Source organism: Ranitomeya imitator, chromosome 2 (assembly GCF_032444005.1).
Source record: "Ranitomeya imitator isolate aRanImi1 chromosome 2, aRanImi1.pri, whole genome shotgun sequence".
NCBI classification, from domain to species: domain Eukaryota; kingdom Metazoa; phylum Chordata; class Amphibia; order Anura; family Dendrobatidae; genus Ranitomeya; species Ranitomeya imitator.
In genome coordinates, this window is record NC_091283.1 from 647,594,534 (window position 1) to 647,610,193 (window position 15,660).

A 15,660-nucleotide genomic window follows, 5' to 3' on the forward strand; every position below is an offset into this window, starting at 1 on the left:
GTTCATGCCACATGTCCAGCTTGGATACCCAATAATTATAAGGCACAGAGGAATCACAGAGGACGTTGGAACGGTCAATAAGGTTACAACCCCTGGCAAAAATTATGGAATCACCGGCCTTGGAGAATGTTTATTCAGTTGTTTAATTTTGTAGAAAAAAAGCAGATCACAAACATGGCACAAAACTAAAGTCATTTCTAATGGCAACTTTTTGGCTTTAAGAAATACTAAAAGAAATCAAGAACAAAAAATGTGGTAGTCCGTCTAGAACTGAGGGTTTGGGAACCTACTTTAGAGGTACCTCTACTTATAGGCTGTGCTCAACATTTTCTTTGCTACACTGCTTGCCTCATCAAGAGGACGACTGACCATGCTCTCCTCCTCCTCCTCTTCCTTTTTGTCACCCAATCCACATTTGGATGAGATGATGCTGGGCTGTGTGTAATCACCCTGTATGGTTCCTTGCTCCATCTCATCATGCATCCTCTTTGATTGTGAGCAGAGAGCGTTTCAGAATACAGAAGTGGGATGGTGATGCTAATTATGGCATCATCGCCGCTCACCATCTTGGTGGAGACCTCAAAGTTTTGAAGGATGGTACACATGTCTGACATCCATGTCCACTCCTGAGGTCTTATGTGTGGAGTCTGAACTGAATACCGACGGCCTTGTTGATGCTGGCAGTCAACAACTGCCCTCTTCTGCTCACAAATCCTTCCCAACATCTGCAGTGTAGAGTTCAAAAGCACAGAGACATCACACACCAGTCCGTGAGCAGGAAGCTGCAAATGCTGCTGAAGCACGGCAAGGGCAGCGGAAGCTGTAGCTGACTTCCTAAAATGGGCACACAGGTGGCGTACTTTGACAAGCAGATCTGGCAGCTCCGGGTAGGTTTTGAGAAACCGCAGAACCACAAGGTTAAGCACATGGGCCAGGCATGGTACGTGTGTGAGCTTGCCTCGTCTTACAGCCGCCACCAGGTTCAGGTCATTGTCACACACGACCATGCCTGGCTGTAGGTTCAGCGGTGTCAGCAACAGATCTGCCTGCTCTTTCAGAGCTGTCCACAACTCTTCAGCATTGTGCAATTTGTCACCTAAGCATAGTAGCTTTAGCACAGCCTGGTGCCGCTTGGCTGAGGCAGTGCTTCCAGCTTGTGACTGATGTGGTCATTTCAGAGATAGAGGCTGAAAAGAAGGAGGATGAGATGCAGGAGCTGTAGACTGTGGGGGCAACCCTGATTCACCTAGTGCCCGCAATCCTCTGCATCGGGAGGACGTGTTCCATCCCAAGGTCCGACTGGGTCCCAGCTTCCACTATGTTAAACCAGTGTGCCGTCAGCAAGATATACCGTCCCTGCCCACAAGCACTTGTCCACGTGTCCGTGGTTAGGTGGACTCTCCCAGTAACTGCATTGTTGAGGGCACGGCTAAAGTTGTGGGACACGTTCTTTTGTAATGTGGGGATGGCACACCGGGAGAAATAGTAACAGCTGGGGACCGAGTACCAAGTGACGGCAGCTGCCATCAGGTTGCTGAAATCTTCCGTCTCCATGACTTGCTGAAATCTTCCGTCTCCACGACCGTAAAAGGTAATATTTTGAGTGCAAGCAGTCACAAAACTTGGGAATTTAGTAGTGTGGCCAGTGGGGCGTTGGCTGCGTATTTTCTCTTGCGTTCCAAGGACTGGGGTATGGACAACTAAATGGTGCGCAGGGACAAGGTCATGCTTGCTGATGGTGCTAGTTGAGTGTGCACAACGACAGGTACAGGGCAGGAGGCATCTTTGAATGTACCATGGACAGGGGATTGGCTTGCACATACAACAGCGGAAGAAGCGGTGGTGTTACCCACAGACACTGTTCCTGGACCTTGAGGCACGGCCCACAAAGTTGGGTGCTTTGCTGCCATGTGCTTGATCATGCTGGTGGTGGTCAGGCTGGTAATTTTGCTACCCCTGCTGATGCTGGCCTAGCAGGTAGTGCAAATGGCCTTTTTGGGGTAATCGGCAGAGTCTTTTAAAAACAACCAGACTCGGGAAGACCTAACAGTTGTACTGGCAACTTCCGTCGTGTTGGAGTTACGGGGAACGGTTGCCCGCCTTCTGTCTGTGGTCACCACACTGCTTCTTCCTGCCTGTTGGGGTGCTACGCCTCCCTCCCCCTGTGTGCTGCTGTCCTCCTGCCAGGTTAGGTCAGTTACTATATCATCCACCACCTCGTCTTCCACTTCCACACCCAGGTCCTCCTCCTGACTTTCTGTCAATTGTGTCTCATCATCGTCCACTTCTTGTGACACTTTCCCACCGTCACCTTCGTGTGACCGTGGCTGCTCAAATATTTGGGCATTGCTACATGCTATCTCCTCTTGCCCTGCTTCAAGCGGATCGGCCGGGAGTGCAAGTGTGAGATCAGTTGTCTCCGGGCATTTGGCATGGTGGGATGAAGGAGGATCAGGGCGAGGACTCACGGCTACTGAGACTTGACCGTGTGGAAGAAAGGGTGGTGGTGGCAAAGTGACTGGAAGCAATATCCGCTATCCAACCAACAACCCTTTGACAGTGCTCTGGGTTTAATAGTGGTGTGCTGAGGTCTCCTAGTAATTGGGACAAGAAGATTGGGCGAGAAGATGTGGGTGCTTGTTGTGGCACAATTTCAGCTTGCCCACTGCCTGGGCATGCACCATCACATCCAGTTCCCACTAAGCTAGTGGGTGTCAACTATTAGGATATTATTAAATGCACTCTCTCATCCTCTGGATCTCCAATATTCTACCTATTAAATTTATTTTATTCCGCAGAGCACGGTGCGGCCGCTACCACTACTCTCATTGGGAGTTTATACACACTCCACAGGCTAGCTTCTAAAACCAACTCCTAGACCTAGTGAGATAGTGCATTTAATGATATCCTAATAATTGACACCCACTAGCTTAGCAAATTTTAGCTTTATTCTTTAATAGTAGAATTAAAAGTTAAGTTTCACCTTAACCTTTAGTTAGGGTTTAGTTGCCTCTTTGGCAAATTGTAATTATAATAACTTCGCTAACACACTGCAACAAAATATAAATGGAGGCCAGAAATGGCAGAATTTTGAGCGCAGCAGCAGACAGAACTGAAATGGACCCTCTTGCTATATGCACTGCAGTCTGCCACATACACTGCATGCCTGCCTAGCACTGATATCTATGCAGCTGGATTAGTCCTCAGGACTGTTAGTTGAGATGGATATGTGTATAGTATATTGTGGTATACCTACACTAAGAAACAAGCAAATCTCTCCCTAGCTCAGCAGCAGCTCTCCCAACACTGCCTGAATCCAGAGCAGAATATGGTGAGCAGGGCAGCGCCAGGACTGATATACAGTCATGGACAAACATTTTGAGAATGAGACAACTATTAATTTTTCCAAAGTCTACTGCTTCATTTTTTCTAATGGCAATTTGCATATACTCTTGAATGTCAGAGTGATCAGCTTAACAGCAATTACTGTACTTGCAAAGTCAATATTTGCCCAGAATATGAACTTTAACCCCCAAAACACATTTCAACATCATTGCAGTCCTGCCTTAAAAGGAGCAGCTCACATCGTTTTAGTGATTGATCCATTAACACAGGTGTGGGTGTTGATGAGGACAGGGCTGGCGATCAATCAGTCATGATTAAGTAAGGCTACGTTCACATTAGCGTTCCGCTAATGTGCGTCGCTGTTGCGTCGGCGACGCAGCGGCGACGCGCCCCTATGTTTAACATAGGGGACGCGTGCGTTTTTTTGGTTGCGTTTTGACACGTGCGTCGTTTCCGACGCTAGCGTCGGACGCAAGAAAATGCAACAAGTTGCATTTTTCGTGCGTCCGATTTTCGTCAAAAAACGACGCACGCGTCGCAAAACGCAGCGTTTTTGCGCGCGTTTTTTGTGCGTCGTGTCGCCGTTGCGTCGCCGACGCACCGGCGCGCAACGCTAATGTGAACGTAGCCTAAGAATGACATCACTGGACACTTTAAAAGGAGGCTGGTGCTTGGTATCATTGTTTCTCTTCAGTTAACCATGGTTATCTCTAAAGAAACACGTGCAGCCATCATTGCACTGCACAAAAATGGCCTAACAGGGAAGAGTATCGCAGCTACAAAGATTGCACCTCAGTCAACAATCTATCGCATCATCAAGAACTTCAAGGAGAGAGCTTCCATTGTTGTCAAAAAGGCTCCAGGGCACCCAAGAAAGACCAGCAAGCGCCAGGACCGTATCTTAAAACTGTTTCAGCTGCGGGATCGGACTACCAGCAGTGCCGAGCTTGCTCAGGAATGGCAGCAGGCTGGTGTGAGTGCTTCTGCACGCACTGTGAGGCGGAGACTCTTTGAGCAAGGCCTGGTTTCAAGGAGGGCAGCAAAGAAGCCACTTCTCTCCAGAAAAAACATCAGGGACAGACTGATATTCTGCAAAAGGTACAGGGAGTGGACTGCTGAGGACTGGGGCAAAGTCATTTTCTCTGATGAATCCCCTTTTCGATTGTTTGGGACATCTGGAAAACAGCTTATTCGGAGAAGAAGAGGTGAGCGCTCCCACCAGTCTTGTCTCATGCCAACTGTAAAGCATCCTGAAACCATTCATGTGTGGGGTTGCTTCTCAGCCAAGGGAATCGGCTCACTCACAGTCTTGCCTAAAAACACAGCCATGAATAAAGGATGGTACCAGAATGTCCTCCAAGAGCAACTTCTCCAAACCGTCCAAGAGCAGTTTGGCGCCCAACAATGCCTTTTCCAGCATGATGGAGCACCTTGCCATAAAGCAAAGGTGATAACTAAATGGCTCATGCAACAAAACAGAGAGATTTTGGGTCCATGGCCTGGAAACTCCCCATATCTTAATCCCATTGAGAACTTGTGGTCAATCATCAAGAGACGGGTGGACAAACAAAAACCAACAAATTCTGGCAAAATGCAAGCATTGATTATGCAAGTATGGACTGCTATCAGTCAGGATTTGGTCCAGAAGTTGATTGAGAGCATGCCAGGGAGAATTACAGAGGTCTTGAAGAAGAAGGGTCAACACTGCAAATATTGACTTGCTGCATTAACTCATTCTAACTGTCAATATAACCTATTGGTACTCATAATATGATTGCAATTATATTTCTGTATGTGATATAAACATCAGACAAACACTAATAAAAACCAGAGGGCAGCAGATCATGTAAAAATATAATTTTGGTGTCATTCTCAAAATTTTTGGCCATGACTGTAGACCTGATGATGCTGTGCGGCCAGCCAATCACTGTAATGCCACAACCAACATGGCTGCGGCATTACAGCGCATGGCGGACAATCCCTGCATGCTCATTGGCTCTCTAAAGAGTGCCAAACATGCAGGACGGAGACCCGAGCTCCCGCCGAGCAACCCCAGAAATACTCGCCGAGCTCCGAGCATCTCGAGCAGGGAGATGCTTGGGCAAGTACCAAGTAGTGGCGAGCACGCTCGCTCATCACTACTAGTAAGGCCAATGTATGAGCAAAATTGAATACAGTATGTTAGTTTTCTGACAATAAAGAGATCATAGACATCATTTACAAGCAACACAAAAAACAAAAAAAAAAAAAACAGGAGCTAGATCCATATTCCCAAAGCTGGATTCACAGCTACACTGCTCAGCACTTTTGTATCTTGTCCTCTATGTTGCTCCTGCTTCTGTACTATAGACACAGGGGAGCCGGAATTTCGCACACCTTTATGGACTATTAACGGGAGACATCACAGCAGCTAGTCACTTCCGCACGCGGACCGAAAAGGGCCCCTATGCAAGAACGCTATATGGGTCCTTTACAGTCCAATAGCTGATCATAATGCAAGTTACTCTGACTTTGGAGGTGGAAATTGGCCCCCTTAAGTAATGGGCCCATGTGCAGCTGCACAGGTTGCACCTATGATATGGCCGCCCCATTAGCTCAGCAACTAGAAATTAGTGACGCAGCATGCAGATATACTGGTGAAAAATGCAGGATACAAGTCATACAATGGAGAGAAATAGTGTTATGTACACACACCACGACGAACAATCACTAGAAATGCTAAGAAATTACACAAGACCCATCCAAAAGCCAAAGGATGCCTTCACAAAGGATTCACAAACCATAATGGTGCGGACAGTGTGACCGTGCGCTCTGACGTGCATCATTGGTAGCGTATATGCCTTCAGGAGGCAAGCGACCAGACGTAGTAGACTGTGTCTATGGGTCTGTCTCCGGTACCGCATACAGCGAAAATGATGCACATCACACGACACGTAGACCATCAGTCCATGGCCCCGTTGGCGCATACGTCCGAATCCCATTATGTGGGGGAACATGGACCCAAGCCCCAACAGGAACAGACAACCAGCGGGGACCCCTGTAAGCTACAGATGCTGGTTCTGTAGGAGAGAACCAGCGGGGACCCCTGTAAGCTACAGATGCTGGTTCTATAGAGGAGAACCAGCGGGGACCCCTGTAAGCTACAGATGCTGGTTCTATAGAGGAGAACCAGCGGGGACCCCTGTAAGCTACAGATGCTGGTTCTGTAGGGGAGAACCAGCGGGGACCCCTGTAAGCTACAGATGCTGGTTCTGTAGGGGAGAACCAGCGGGGACCCCTGTAAGCTACAGATGCTGGTTCTATAGGGGAGAACCAGCGGGGACCCCTGTAAGCTACAGATGCTGGTTCTATAGAGGAGAACCAGCGGGGACCCCTGTAAGCTACAGATGCTGGTTCTATAGAGGAGAACCAGCGGGGACCCCTGTAAGCTACAGATGCTGGTTCTATAGAGGAGAACCAGCGGGGACCCCTGTAAGCTACAGATGCTGGTTCTATAGAGGAGAACCAGCGGGGACCCCTGTAAGCTACAGATGCTGGTTCTGTAGGGGAGAACCAGCGGGGAGCCCTGTAAGCTACAGATGCTGGTTCTGTAGGGGAGAACCAGCGGGGACCCCTGTAAGCTACAGATGCTGGTTCTGTAGGGGAGAACCAGCGGGGACCCCTGTAAGCTACAGATGCTGGTTCTGTAGGGGAGAACAAGCGGGGACCCCTGTAAGCTACAGATGCTGGTTCTATAGAGGAGAACCAGCGGGGACCCCTGTAAGCTACAGATGCTGGTTCTATAGAGGAGAACCAGCGGGGACCCCTGTAAGCTACAGATGCTGGTTCTATAGAGGAGAACCAGCGGGGACCCCTGTAAGCTACAGATGCTGGTTCTATAGAGGAGAACCAGCGGGGACCCCTGTAAGCTACAGATGCTGGTTCTATAGAGGAGAACCAGCGGGGACCCCTGTAAGCTACAGATGCTGGTTCTGTAGAGGAGAACCAGCGGGGACCCCTGTAAGCTACAGATGCTGGTTCTATAGAGGAGAACCAGCGGGGACCCCTGTAAGCTACAGATGCTGGTTCTATAGAGGAGAACCAGCGGGGACCCCTGTAAGCTACAGATGCTGGTTCTGTAGGGGAGAACCAGCGGGGACCCCTGTAAGCCACAGATGCTGGTTCTGTAGGGGAGAACCAGCGGGGACCCCTGTAAGCTACAGATGCTGGTTCTATAGAGGAGAACCAGCGGGGACCCCTGTAAGCTACAGATGCTGGTTCTATAGAGGAGAACCAGCGGGGACCCCTGTAAGCTACAGATGCTGGTTCTGTAGGGGAGAACCAGCGGGGACCCCTGTAAGCTACAGATGCTGGTTCTGTAGGGGAGAACCAGCGGGGACCCCTGTAAGCTACAGATGCTGGTTCTATAGAGGAGAACCAGCGGGGACCCCTGTAAGCTACAGATGCTGGTTCTATAGAGGAGAACCAGCGGGGACCCCTGTAAGCCACAGATGCTGGTTCTGTAGGGGAGAACCAGCGGGGACCCCTGTAAGCTACAGATGCTGGTTCTATAGAGGAGAACCAGCGGGGACCCCTGTAAGCTACAGATGCTGGTTCTGTAGGGGAGAACCAGCGGGGACCCCTGTAAGCTACAGATGCTGGTTCTATAGAGGAGAACCAGCGGGGACCCCTGTAAGCCACAGATGCTGGTTCTGTAGGGGAGAACCAGCGGGGACCCCTGTAAGCTACAGATGCTGGTTCTATAGAGGAGAACCAGCGGGGACCCCTGTAAGCTACAGATGCTGGTTCTATAGAGGAGAACCAGCGGGGACCCCTGTAAGCCACAGATGCTGGTTCTGTAGGGGAGAACCAGCGGGGACCCCTGTAAGCTACAGATGCTGGTTCTATAGAGGAGAACCAGCGGGGACCCCTGTAAGCCACAGATGCTGGTTCTGTAGGGGAGAACCAGCGGGGACCCCTGTAAGCTACAGATGCTGGTTCTATAGAGGAGAACCAGTGGGGACCCCTGTAAGCTACAGATGCTGGTTCTATAGAGGAGAACCAGCGGGGACCCCTGTAAGCCACAGATGCCGGTTCTATAGAGACCAGCGGGGACCCCTGTAAGCCACAGATGCTGGTTCTGTAGGGGAGAACCAGCGGGGACCCCTGTAAGCCACAGATGCTGGTTCTGTAGGGGAGAACTGTCTTCCCATTTACAATGCCCACTACCCTCATACACTGCATTATACCATAAGAGAAGATGTAGGCAAATGCCAGGGAGCGGGCAGGAAAATCCCCATCTGGGAACCTCCACATCCTACCTGTCAGGTGACGCAAGGAGGAATATACACATCTGCTCTGTACCGGGGGAGAAGGGGCAGAGCTGGCACCTGCACCCATGGGTCAGATCAGCAGCCCTCTGATCCAGCAAAGAACCACTTCTCACGGTTCATTTGCTTGACTACAAGAAAATGGCCGCCGCCGCCTCCATTCCTGAGGACATACTCTGCTGTACAACATATCTCTGACCAGTCACCAGTTGATGGACTCGGAGGAGTGACGTAATTCACGAGCACTGAGCTGCGGCTCTGACCAAACGGCAAAGAGGCGTGAGTTCCGCTGGATATTTACGTGAAACGCAAAGGCAGTAGCTAATTACACACTTGTGGAACGCAAATGCCGGAAGTAGCCAATTACACACTTGTGGAACGCACAAGGCCGGAAGTAGCTAATTACGGCTTCTGGAGCTGAGTAAGGTGAAAACTTGCAGTCTTAGGTGGGCAGTAATGTCGCATAGAGCTGGTGGCCTTTGGTGACAAATAACAGTTATGAGTTGTCATCGTGGTTCCTTGGTTATTATCACTCTGTATATTGTATTGCTCTGAGTGAAATACCTCGGCCATGTATTAAAGCCCTTTGTAATAAATGGTGCTGTGTCTTGGATCAGAGTGCCCAGATTAGTCAGCATTTGCTTTCCAGTACCATCTTCATGCTGGTAACACCTAATTATACACATTGCCTCCTGACATCACCCACACCTTAAAGGGGTTGTCCACTACCAGGACAACCCCTTCTTAAAGTAAATGTTTAGTCCTGATCAAATCAGCCTATACTCACCTCTGTGCCAGCGGTGTCGGCACTTGTCCCGGGGCTGTGATGCGGTGGAATGACACATAATGCCGGAGCTCAATCAGCGCTGGTGTCACAGTCTCCCCGGCTTCCTATTCATGACAGCGCCAGCACGGGAGGTGAGCATAGGCTTTATTATTTTATCAGGGCCGAACAATTGGTTTAGGAAGGGGTCGCACTTAGTCATTCTTATCTGGACAACTACTCTCTCCTCTTCCCAAACCATCTTGAAAGCAGCAGCCAGAGTTGTATTTCCTTCCTAGCTGCTACACTGATGCCTCCACCCTGTGCCAGTCATTGCACTGGTTACTCATCTGCTACAGAGTACAATGTAAACTTTTCTCTCACTCACCAAGGTCTCCACCACCAACCATCTCCTCCCTCAACTCTATCACCCTACCCAGTCCTCTCCATTCTGCAACTGATTTAAGACTTGCATCCTTAATCCAAATCGCTTACTTACGCCTTCAAGACTTCTCCCGTGCTGTGCTAGCTTTCTGGAACACACTACCCTAGACAATCTATTTAATACCTAACCCTCACATTTTAATCATGCTGTAAAAACACATCCCTTTAGCCTGGCTTACCACCACCTCACTTAAATATTCTCCCCGTTTCCCCTTTCTAAATTGTCCTCTGAATCTGGTCTCCACTTATTCATGCACTCAGTAGCACTTGGGTGCTATACTTGGATATTGGCCGGTGAATGGCTCACACAGCTTAGTTTAAATACCATATTTATGATGATGGCTTGCCAATGTACAACAAGCATTTTTTACTTATTGTGTTCCCCCTAATTCCTTAGGTTGGGCATGTTTGCTGTGTCCAAAGCGCTGCAGACAATTGAACTCAAGTGAGTCCACATATGTTCACTGAACCGCGCAGAATCACTGTGTTTAATACCTTCTATGGGTACCTGGTCTATTAGGTGACGACTGAGGTAATCTGCCTCTGAGTTCTCTTCCCCTATTAGATAGCTTGCCGATAGTAATCTTAAGTTTCCTTCGGCTACAGTTATTATCACGCTCACTGCTGTAATGAGATTTCTGGACCTTGTGCCTCCTTGTTTGTTCGCGTATGCCAACATTGTCTTGTTGTCCAACAGAAGTTTCACATGGTATCCTCTTATATCTGGTAGGATTTCTAGCAAGGCATGCCTGATGGCTGTTCGCTCCTTCCTATTGGAAGATGGATCTTTCAGACTTTAAGGCTATCCCACTTCAAGGATTTTGCCATCTATGTGTGCCCCCCAGCCAAAAGGATTTGCATCTGTTGCGACTACTTTGGGATTCCAGATCTCCCATGCACTCCCCTCCCCCCTCTTTTATATCTGTTGAAATAATCATTTGCATTTCCTTTCGGGATTTCCACTCAATTTTCCTGAAGTGGATTTGCGCCCAAAGCACAGCAGGGATACGTGAGGTTAGAGTCCCCAGGATCGACATAACACTTCTTAGGATCACCATTTTTAAAAAAAAAATGTAATTGGACACTAACCTGCCCTCTTTATTTTTTTCCTAGGGAAGAAGAGAGGTTTGGCTTTTGGAATTTAGCAAAATTCCCAGGAATGTTTGCTTCTGTTCTGGATTTATTTTTGATTTCTTTATATTTATTAGCCACCAAAGGGAACACAGAATCTCCTTGACTTGGTTTACTGTTTTTTTTTTGCAATCTGCTTCTGGTTTACCTACAATTAGGCCATGTTCACACAGTGCGTTTTTTACTGCGGAACCGCAGCGGTATTGCCGCTGCGGTTCCGCAGCAGTTTTCCATGCAGGGTACATAACAATGTAACCCTATGGAAAAGTCACTGCTGTGCACATGGTCCGTAATTTCGTTTAAAAAGCCGCGCAGAATAGCTGCGGCAAAAAAGAAGGAGCATGTCACTTCTTTTTCCTGAACCGCAGCGGTTCTGCACCCATAGACCTCCATTGTGAGGTCAAAATCGCAGTAAAACCCGCAGATCAAAAATATATCTGCGGGTTTTACTGTGATTTGATGTGCAGAACCGCTGCAGCAGGAAGTGCGGGGGAGCGGGCGGAAGTGCGTGGGCGGAGTGTGGCTGCCCCCCCGTGCTCCGATCCCGCCCCCGTGCTCCGATGCCCCCCCCCAGTGCTCCGATGCCCCCCCCGTGCCCTAATCTCCCCCCCTTATACTTACCCGGCGTCCCGGTGTCCGTCCGGCCGTCTTCTCCCTGGGCGCCGCCATCTTGCAAAATGGCGGGCGCATGCGCAGTGCGCCCGCCGAATCTGCCGGCCGGCAGATTCGCTCCAAAGTGCATTTTGATCACTGAGATATAACCTATCTCAGTGATCAAAATAAAAAAATAGTAAATGACACCCCCCCCCCACTTTGTCACCCCCATTGGTAGGGACAATAAAAAAATTAAGAAATTTTTTTTTTTTTTCACTAAGGTTAGAATAGGGGTAGGGGTAGGGGTAGGGTTAGGGTTAGGGTTAGGGTATTTTCAGCCATTTTAGCCCTAAAAAGCTTCCTAGGAAACACACAGTCTCTGCATAGAAAACTGCATAAAAAAACGCATCAAAAAACGCATCAAAAAACGCATCAAAAAAGGACAAAAAAAGGACCAAAAAAAGGACCTGCGTTTTCTGCCAAGAGCTGCAGTTTTTTAAAAAAACTGTCCTGAAAAAAAAAGGATGGAAATCCTGAACGTGTGAACATACCCTTAGGAAGTCGTCTAGGTAAGGAATTAATAAAATGTTTTTCAAGCTTATGTGAGCTGACATCTCTGCCACTGACTTTGTGAATGCCCTTGGAGTCATAGATAGGCCAAAAGGGGAGGACCTGAAATTGTAATGTATTAACCATTAGTGATGAGCGAGTATGCCCATTACTTGAGTTTCTCCGAGCATGCTCAGGTGGTGTCTGAGTATTTGAGCGTGCTCAGAGACTTAGTTTGTGTCAATGCATCTGCATGATTTGCTGCTGCTAGACAGCCTGAATACATGTGGTGATTGCTTAAAGGGACTCTGTCACCTGAATTTGGCGGGACTGGTTTTGGGTCATATGGGCGGAGTTTTCAAGTGTTTGATTCACCCTTTCCTTACCCGCTGGCTGCAATATTGGATTGAAGTTCATTCTCTGTCCTCCATAGTACACGCCTGCGCAAAGCAATCTTGCCTTGTGCAGGCATGTACGATGGAGGACAGAGAATGAACTTCAATCCAATATTGCAGCCAGCATGCAGCCAGCGGGTAAGGAAAGGGTGAATCAAACACCTGAAAACTCCGCCCATATGACCCAAAACCAGTCCCGCCAAATTCAGGTGACAGGTTCCCTTTAACAAACAGGCAATCCCCACATGTATTCAAGCTGCCTAGCAGCCGCAAATCATATGCAGCTGCGTCGACATAAACTAAATCTCCGAGCACGCCGAAATACTCGAGACCACCCGAGCATGCCCGGAGAAACTCGAGTAATGAGCATACTCGCTCATCACTATTAACCATCCCTGGATGCTGCTATGAGATACTTTTGGTGTTTTTGATAAATAGGCACATGATAATAGGGGTCTCAGAGGTATATAGTGGCCATAAAACATCAGGGAAACAAGAGTTTTAATCTAGACTCGATGTTTCCATTTTGAAAGGTTTAGGCACCAGAAACCCACTCATACTTTTTAGATTTAGAATTGTTCTGAAAGATTGGTCTGTTTTTTCCTTAGAAAAGAGGGCACTGTATGAACCTTTCGCTTTTCTTCTGGCATGCAAATCAGCATCCCCTTCTCTATAAGAGACACTACTTCCCTTTCTAGGGCTCTTTGACTTGCCCACATAACGATGATCTTTTGTGATCACAAATCTTTCTGGGGGAAGAGTACACAATTCTAGTTTTAACCCTTCTCCTACAGTGTCTAATATACGTGGACTTGGGGAAATCCTTTCCAAGGCAGGAAGAAACAGTTTTAGCCTTCCACCTACCTAGGTTCTGCGTCATGGTCTTCCCTGCTTTTTAGGGAATCCAGATAAACTGTCCTCTTGAGAGGTCTTCCCTTTGGCCCTGGACCCCTACCACTTTAAGTCCATTTGCCTTGGAACCATCCCTTGTGTGTTCCTTCTTGATGCACAAAAAGGTATTGAATTTTGGGCCAACACTTTTTTTTTAATCTGAGGCTTTATCCAGAATTTCATCCAAGGATGTCCTGAAGAGATATTCACCCTCAAAGGGAATGCTGCAGAGCCTAGACTTAGAATGGAAGTCTCAAGTTCAATTTTTTAGCCAAAACACCCTTCTGGCTATATTTGAGAAGGTGCATGTACGTGCTGTCAATTGGACTGCATCAGCTGAAGCTGAAGTTGTGGCCAAAAGTATTGACACCCCTGCAATTCTGCCAGATAATACTCAGTTTCTTCCTGAAAATTATTCAAATTCTTTGTTATTATTATCTTCATTTAATTTGTCTTAAATGAAAAAACACAAAATTGTCCTAAAGCCAAAATGGATATAATGCCACACGAAACATAAAAAGGGGGTGGACAAAAGTATTGGCACTGTTCAAAAAATCATGTCATGCTTCTCTAATTTGTGTAATTAACAAAACCTGTAACTTACCTGTGGCACCTAACAGGTGTTAGCAATAACTAAATCACACTTACATGTGACATGGATTAAAGTTGACTCAACCTCTGTCCTGTGTCCTTGTGTGTACCACATTGAGCATGGAGAAAAGAAAGACCAAAGAACTGTCTGAGGACTTGAGAAACCAAATTGTGGGGAAGCATGAGCAATCTCTAGGCTACAAGTCCATCTCCAAAGACCTGAATATTCCTGTGTCTACCGTGCGCAGTGTCATAAAGAAGTTTAAAGCCCATGGCACTGTGGCTAACCTCCCTAGATGTGGACGGAAAAGAAAAATTGACAAGAGATTTCAACGCAAGATTGTGCGGATGTTGAATAAAGAACCTCGACTAACATCCAAACAAGTTCAAGCTGCCCTGCAGTCCGTGGGTACAACAGTGTCAACCCGTACTATCCGTCGGCGTCTGAATGAAAAGGGACTGTATGGTAGGAGACCTAGGAATACCCCACTTCTTACCCCAAGACATAAAAAAGCCAGGCTGGAGTTTGCCAAAACTTACCTGAAAAAGCATAAAACGTTTTGGAAGAATGTTCTCTGGTCAGATGAGACAAAAGTAGAGCTTTTTGGGCAAAGGCATCAACATAGAGTTTACAGGAGAAAAAAGGCATTCAACGAAAAGAACACGGTCCCTACAGTCAAACATGGCGGAGGTTTCCTGATGTTTTGGGATTGCTTTGCTGCCTCTGGCACTGGACTGCTTGACAGTGTGCATGGCATTATGAAGTCTGAAGACTACCAACAAATTTTGCAGCATAATGTAGGGCCCAGTGTGAGAAAGCTGGGTCTCCCTCATAGGTCATGGGTCTTCCAGCAGGACAATGACCCAAAACACACTTCAAAAAGCACTAGAAAATGGTTTGAGAGAAAGCACTGGAGACTTCTAAGGTGGCCAGCAATGAGTCCAGACCTGAATCCCATAGAACACCTGTGGAGAGATCTAGAAATGGCAGTTTGGAGAAGGCACCCTTCAAATATCAGGGACCTGGAGCAGTTTGCCAAAGAAGAATGGTCTAAAATTCCAGCAAAGCATTGTAAGAAACTCATTGATGGTTACCGGAAGCGGTTGGTCGCAGTTATTTTGGCTAAAGGTTGTGCAACCAAGTATTAGGCTGAGGGTGCCAATACTTTTCTCTGGCCCATTTTTGGAGTTTTGTGTGAAATGATCAATGTTTTGCTTTTTGCTTCATTCTCTTTTGTCTTTTTTCATTTAAGACAAATTAAATGAAGATAATAATACCAAAGAATTTGTGATTGCAATCATTTTTAGGAGGAAGAAACTGCGTATTATCTGACAGAATTTCAGGGGTGTCAATACTTTAGGCCACAACTGTGTTTGGAAGGCTGGCTAGTAACTGATTTCTTGGGCCTTTGTTTCTAATTTGTACCTCCAGTTGGCTAAGCCTCAAGCTCAGAGATCTTGCCGTGCTTTTAGCTGCTATATTGGGTTTAAAGGCTGTCGTCCCAGATTCCCATGCTTTCTTCAGAAAGCTTTCTGACTTCCTGTCATGTGGATCCTTTAAAAGGCCTGTGTTGTCACAAGGGAGCGCTGTATTGAGGGACATCTTGCATACTGCCGCGTCTATTTTGGGTACTTTCTCTCAAATTTC

The 15,660-nt window shown here is 47.5% G+C and overlaps 1 protein-coding gene across 1 annotated transcript in view; it reads right to left on the reverse strand.

The window, feature by feature from the left end:
- LOC138665411 (oocyte zinc finger protein XlCOF7.1-like) overlaps positions 1–8,877 on the reverse strand; it is a 37,768-nt gene extending 28,891 nt beyond the window's left edge. Inside the window, exon 1 of the mRNA XM_069752863.1 lies at positions 8,646–8,877. The gene's annotated coding sequence lies outside the window, so the exon portion shown is untranslated. The remainder of the gene's footprint in view (positions 1–8,645) is intronic.
- Positions 8,878–15,660: the final 6,783 nt, after the last annotated feature.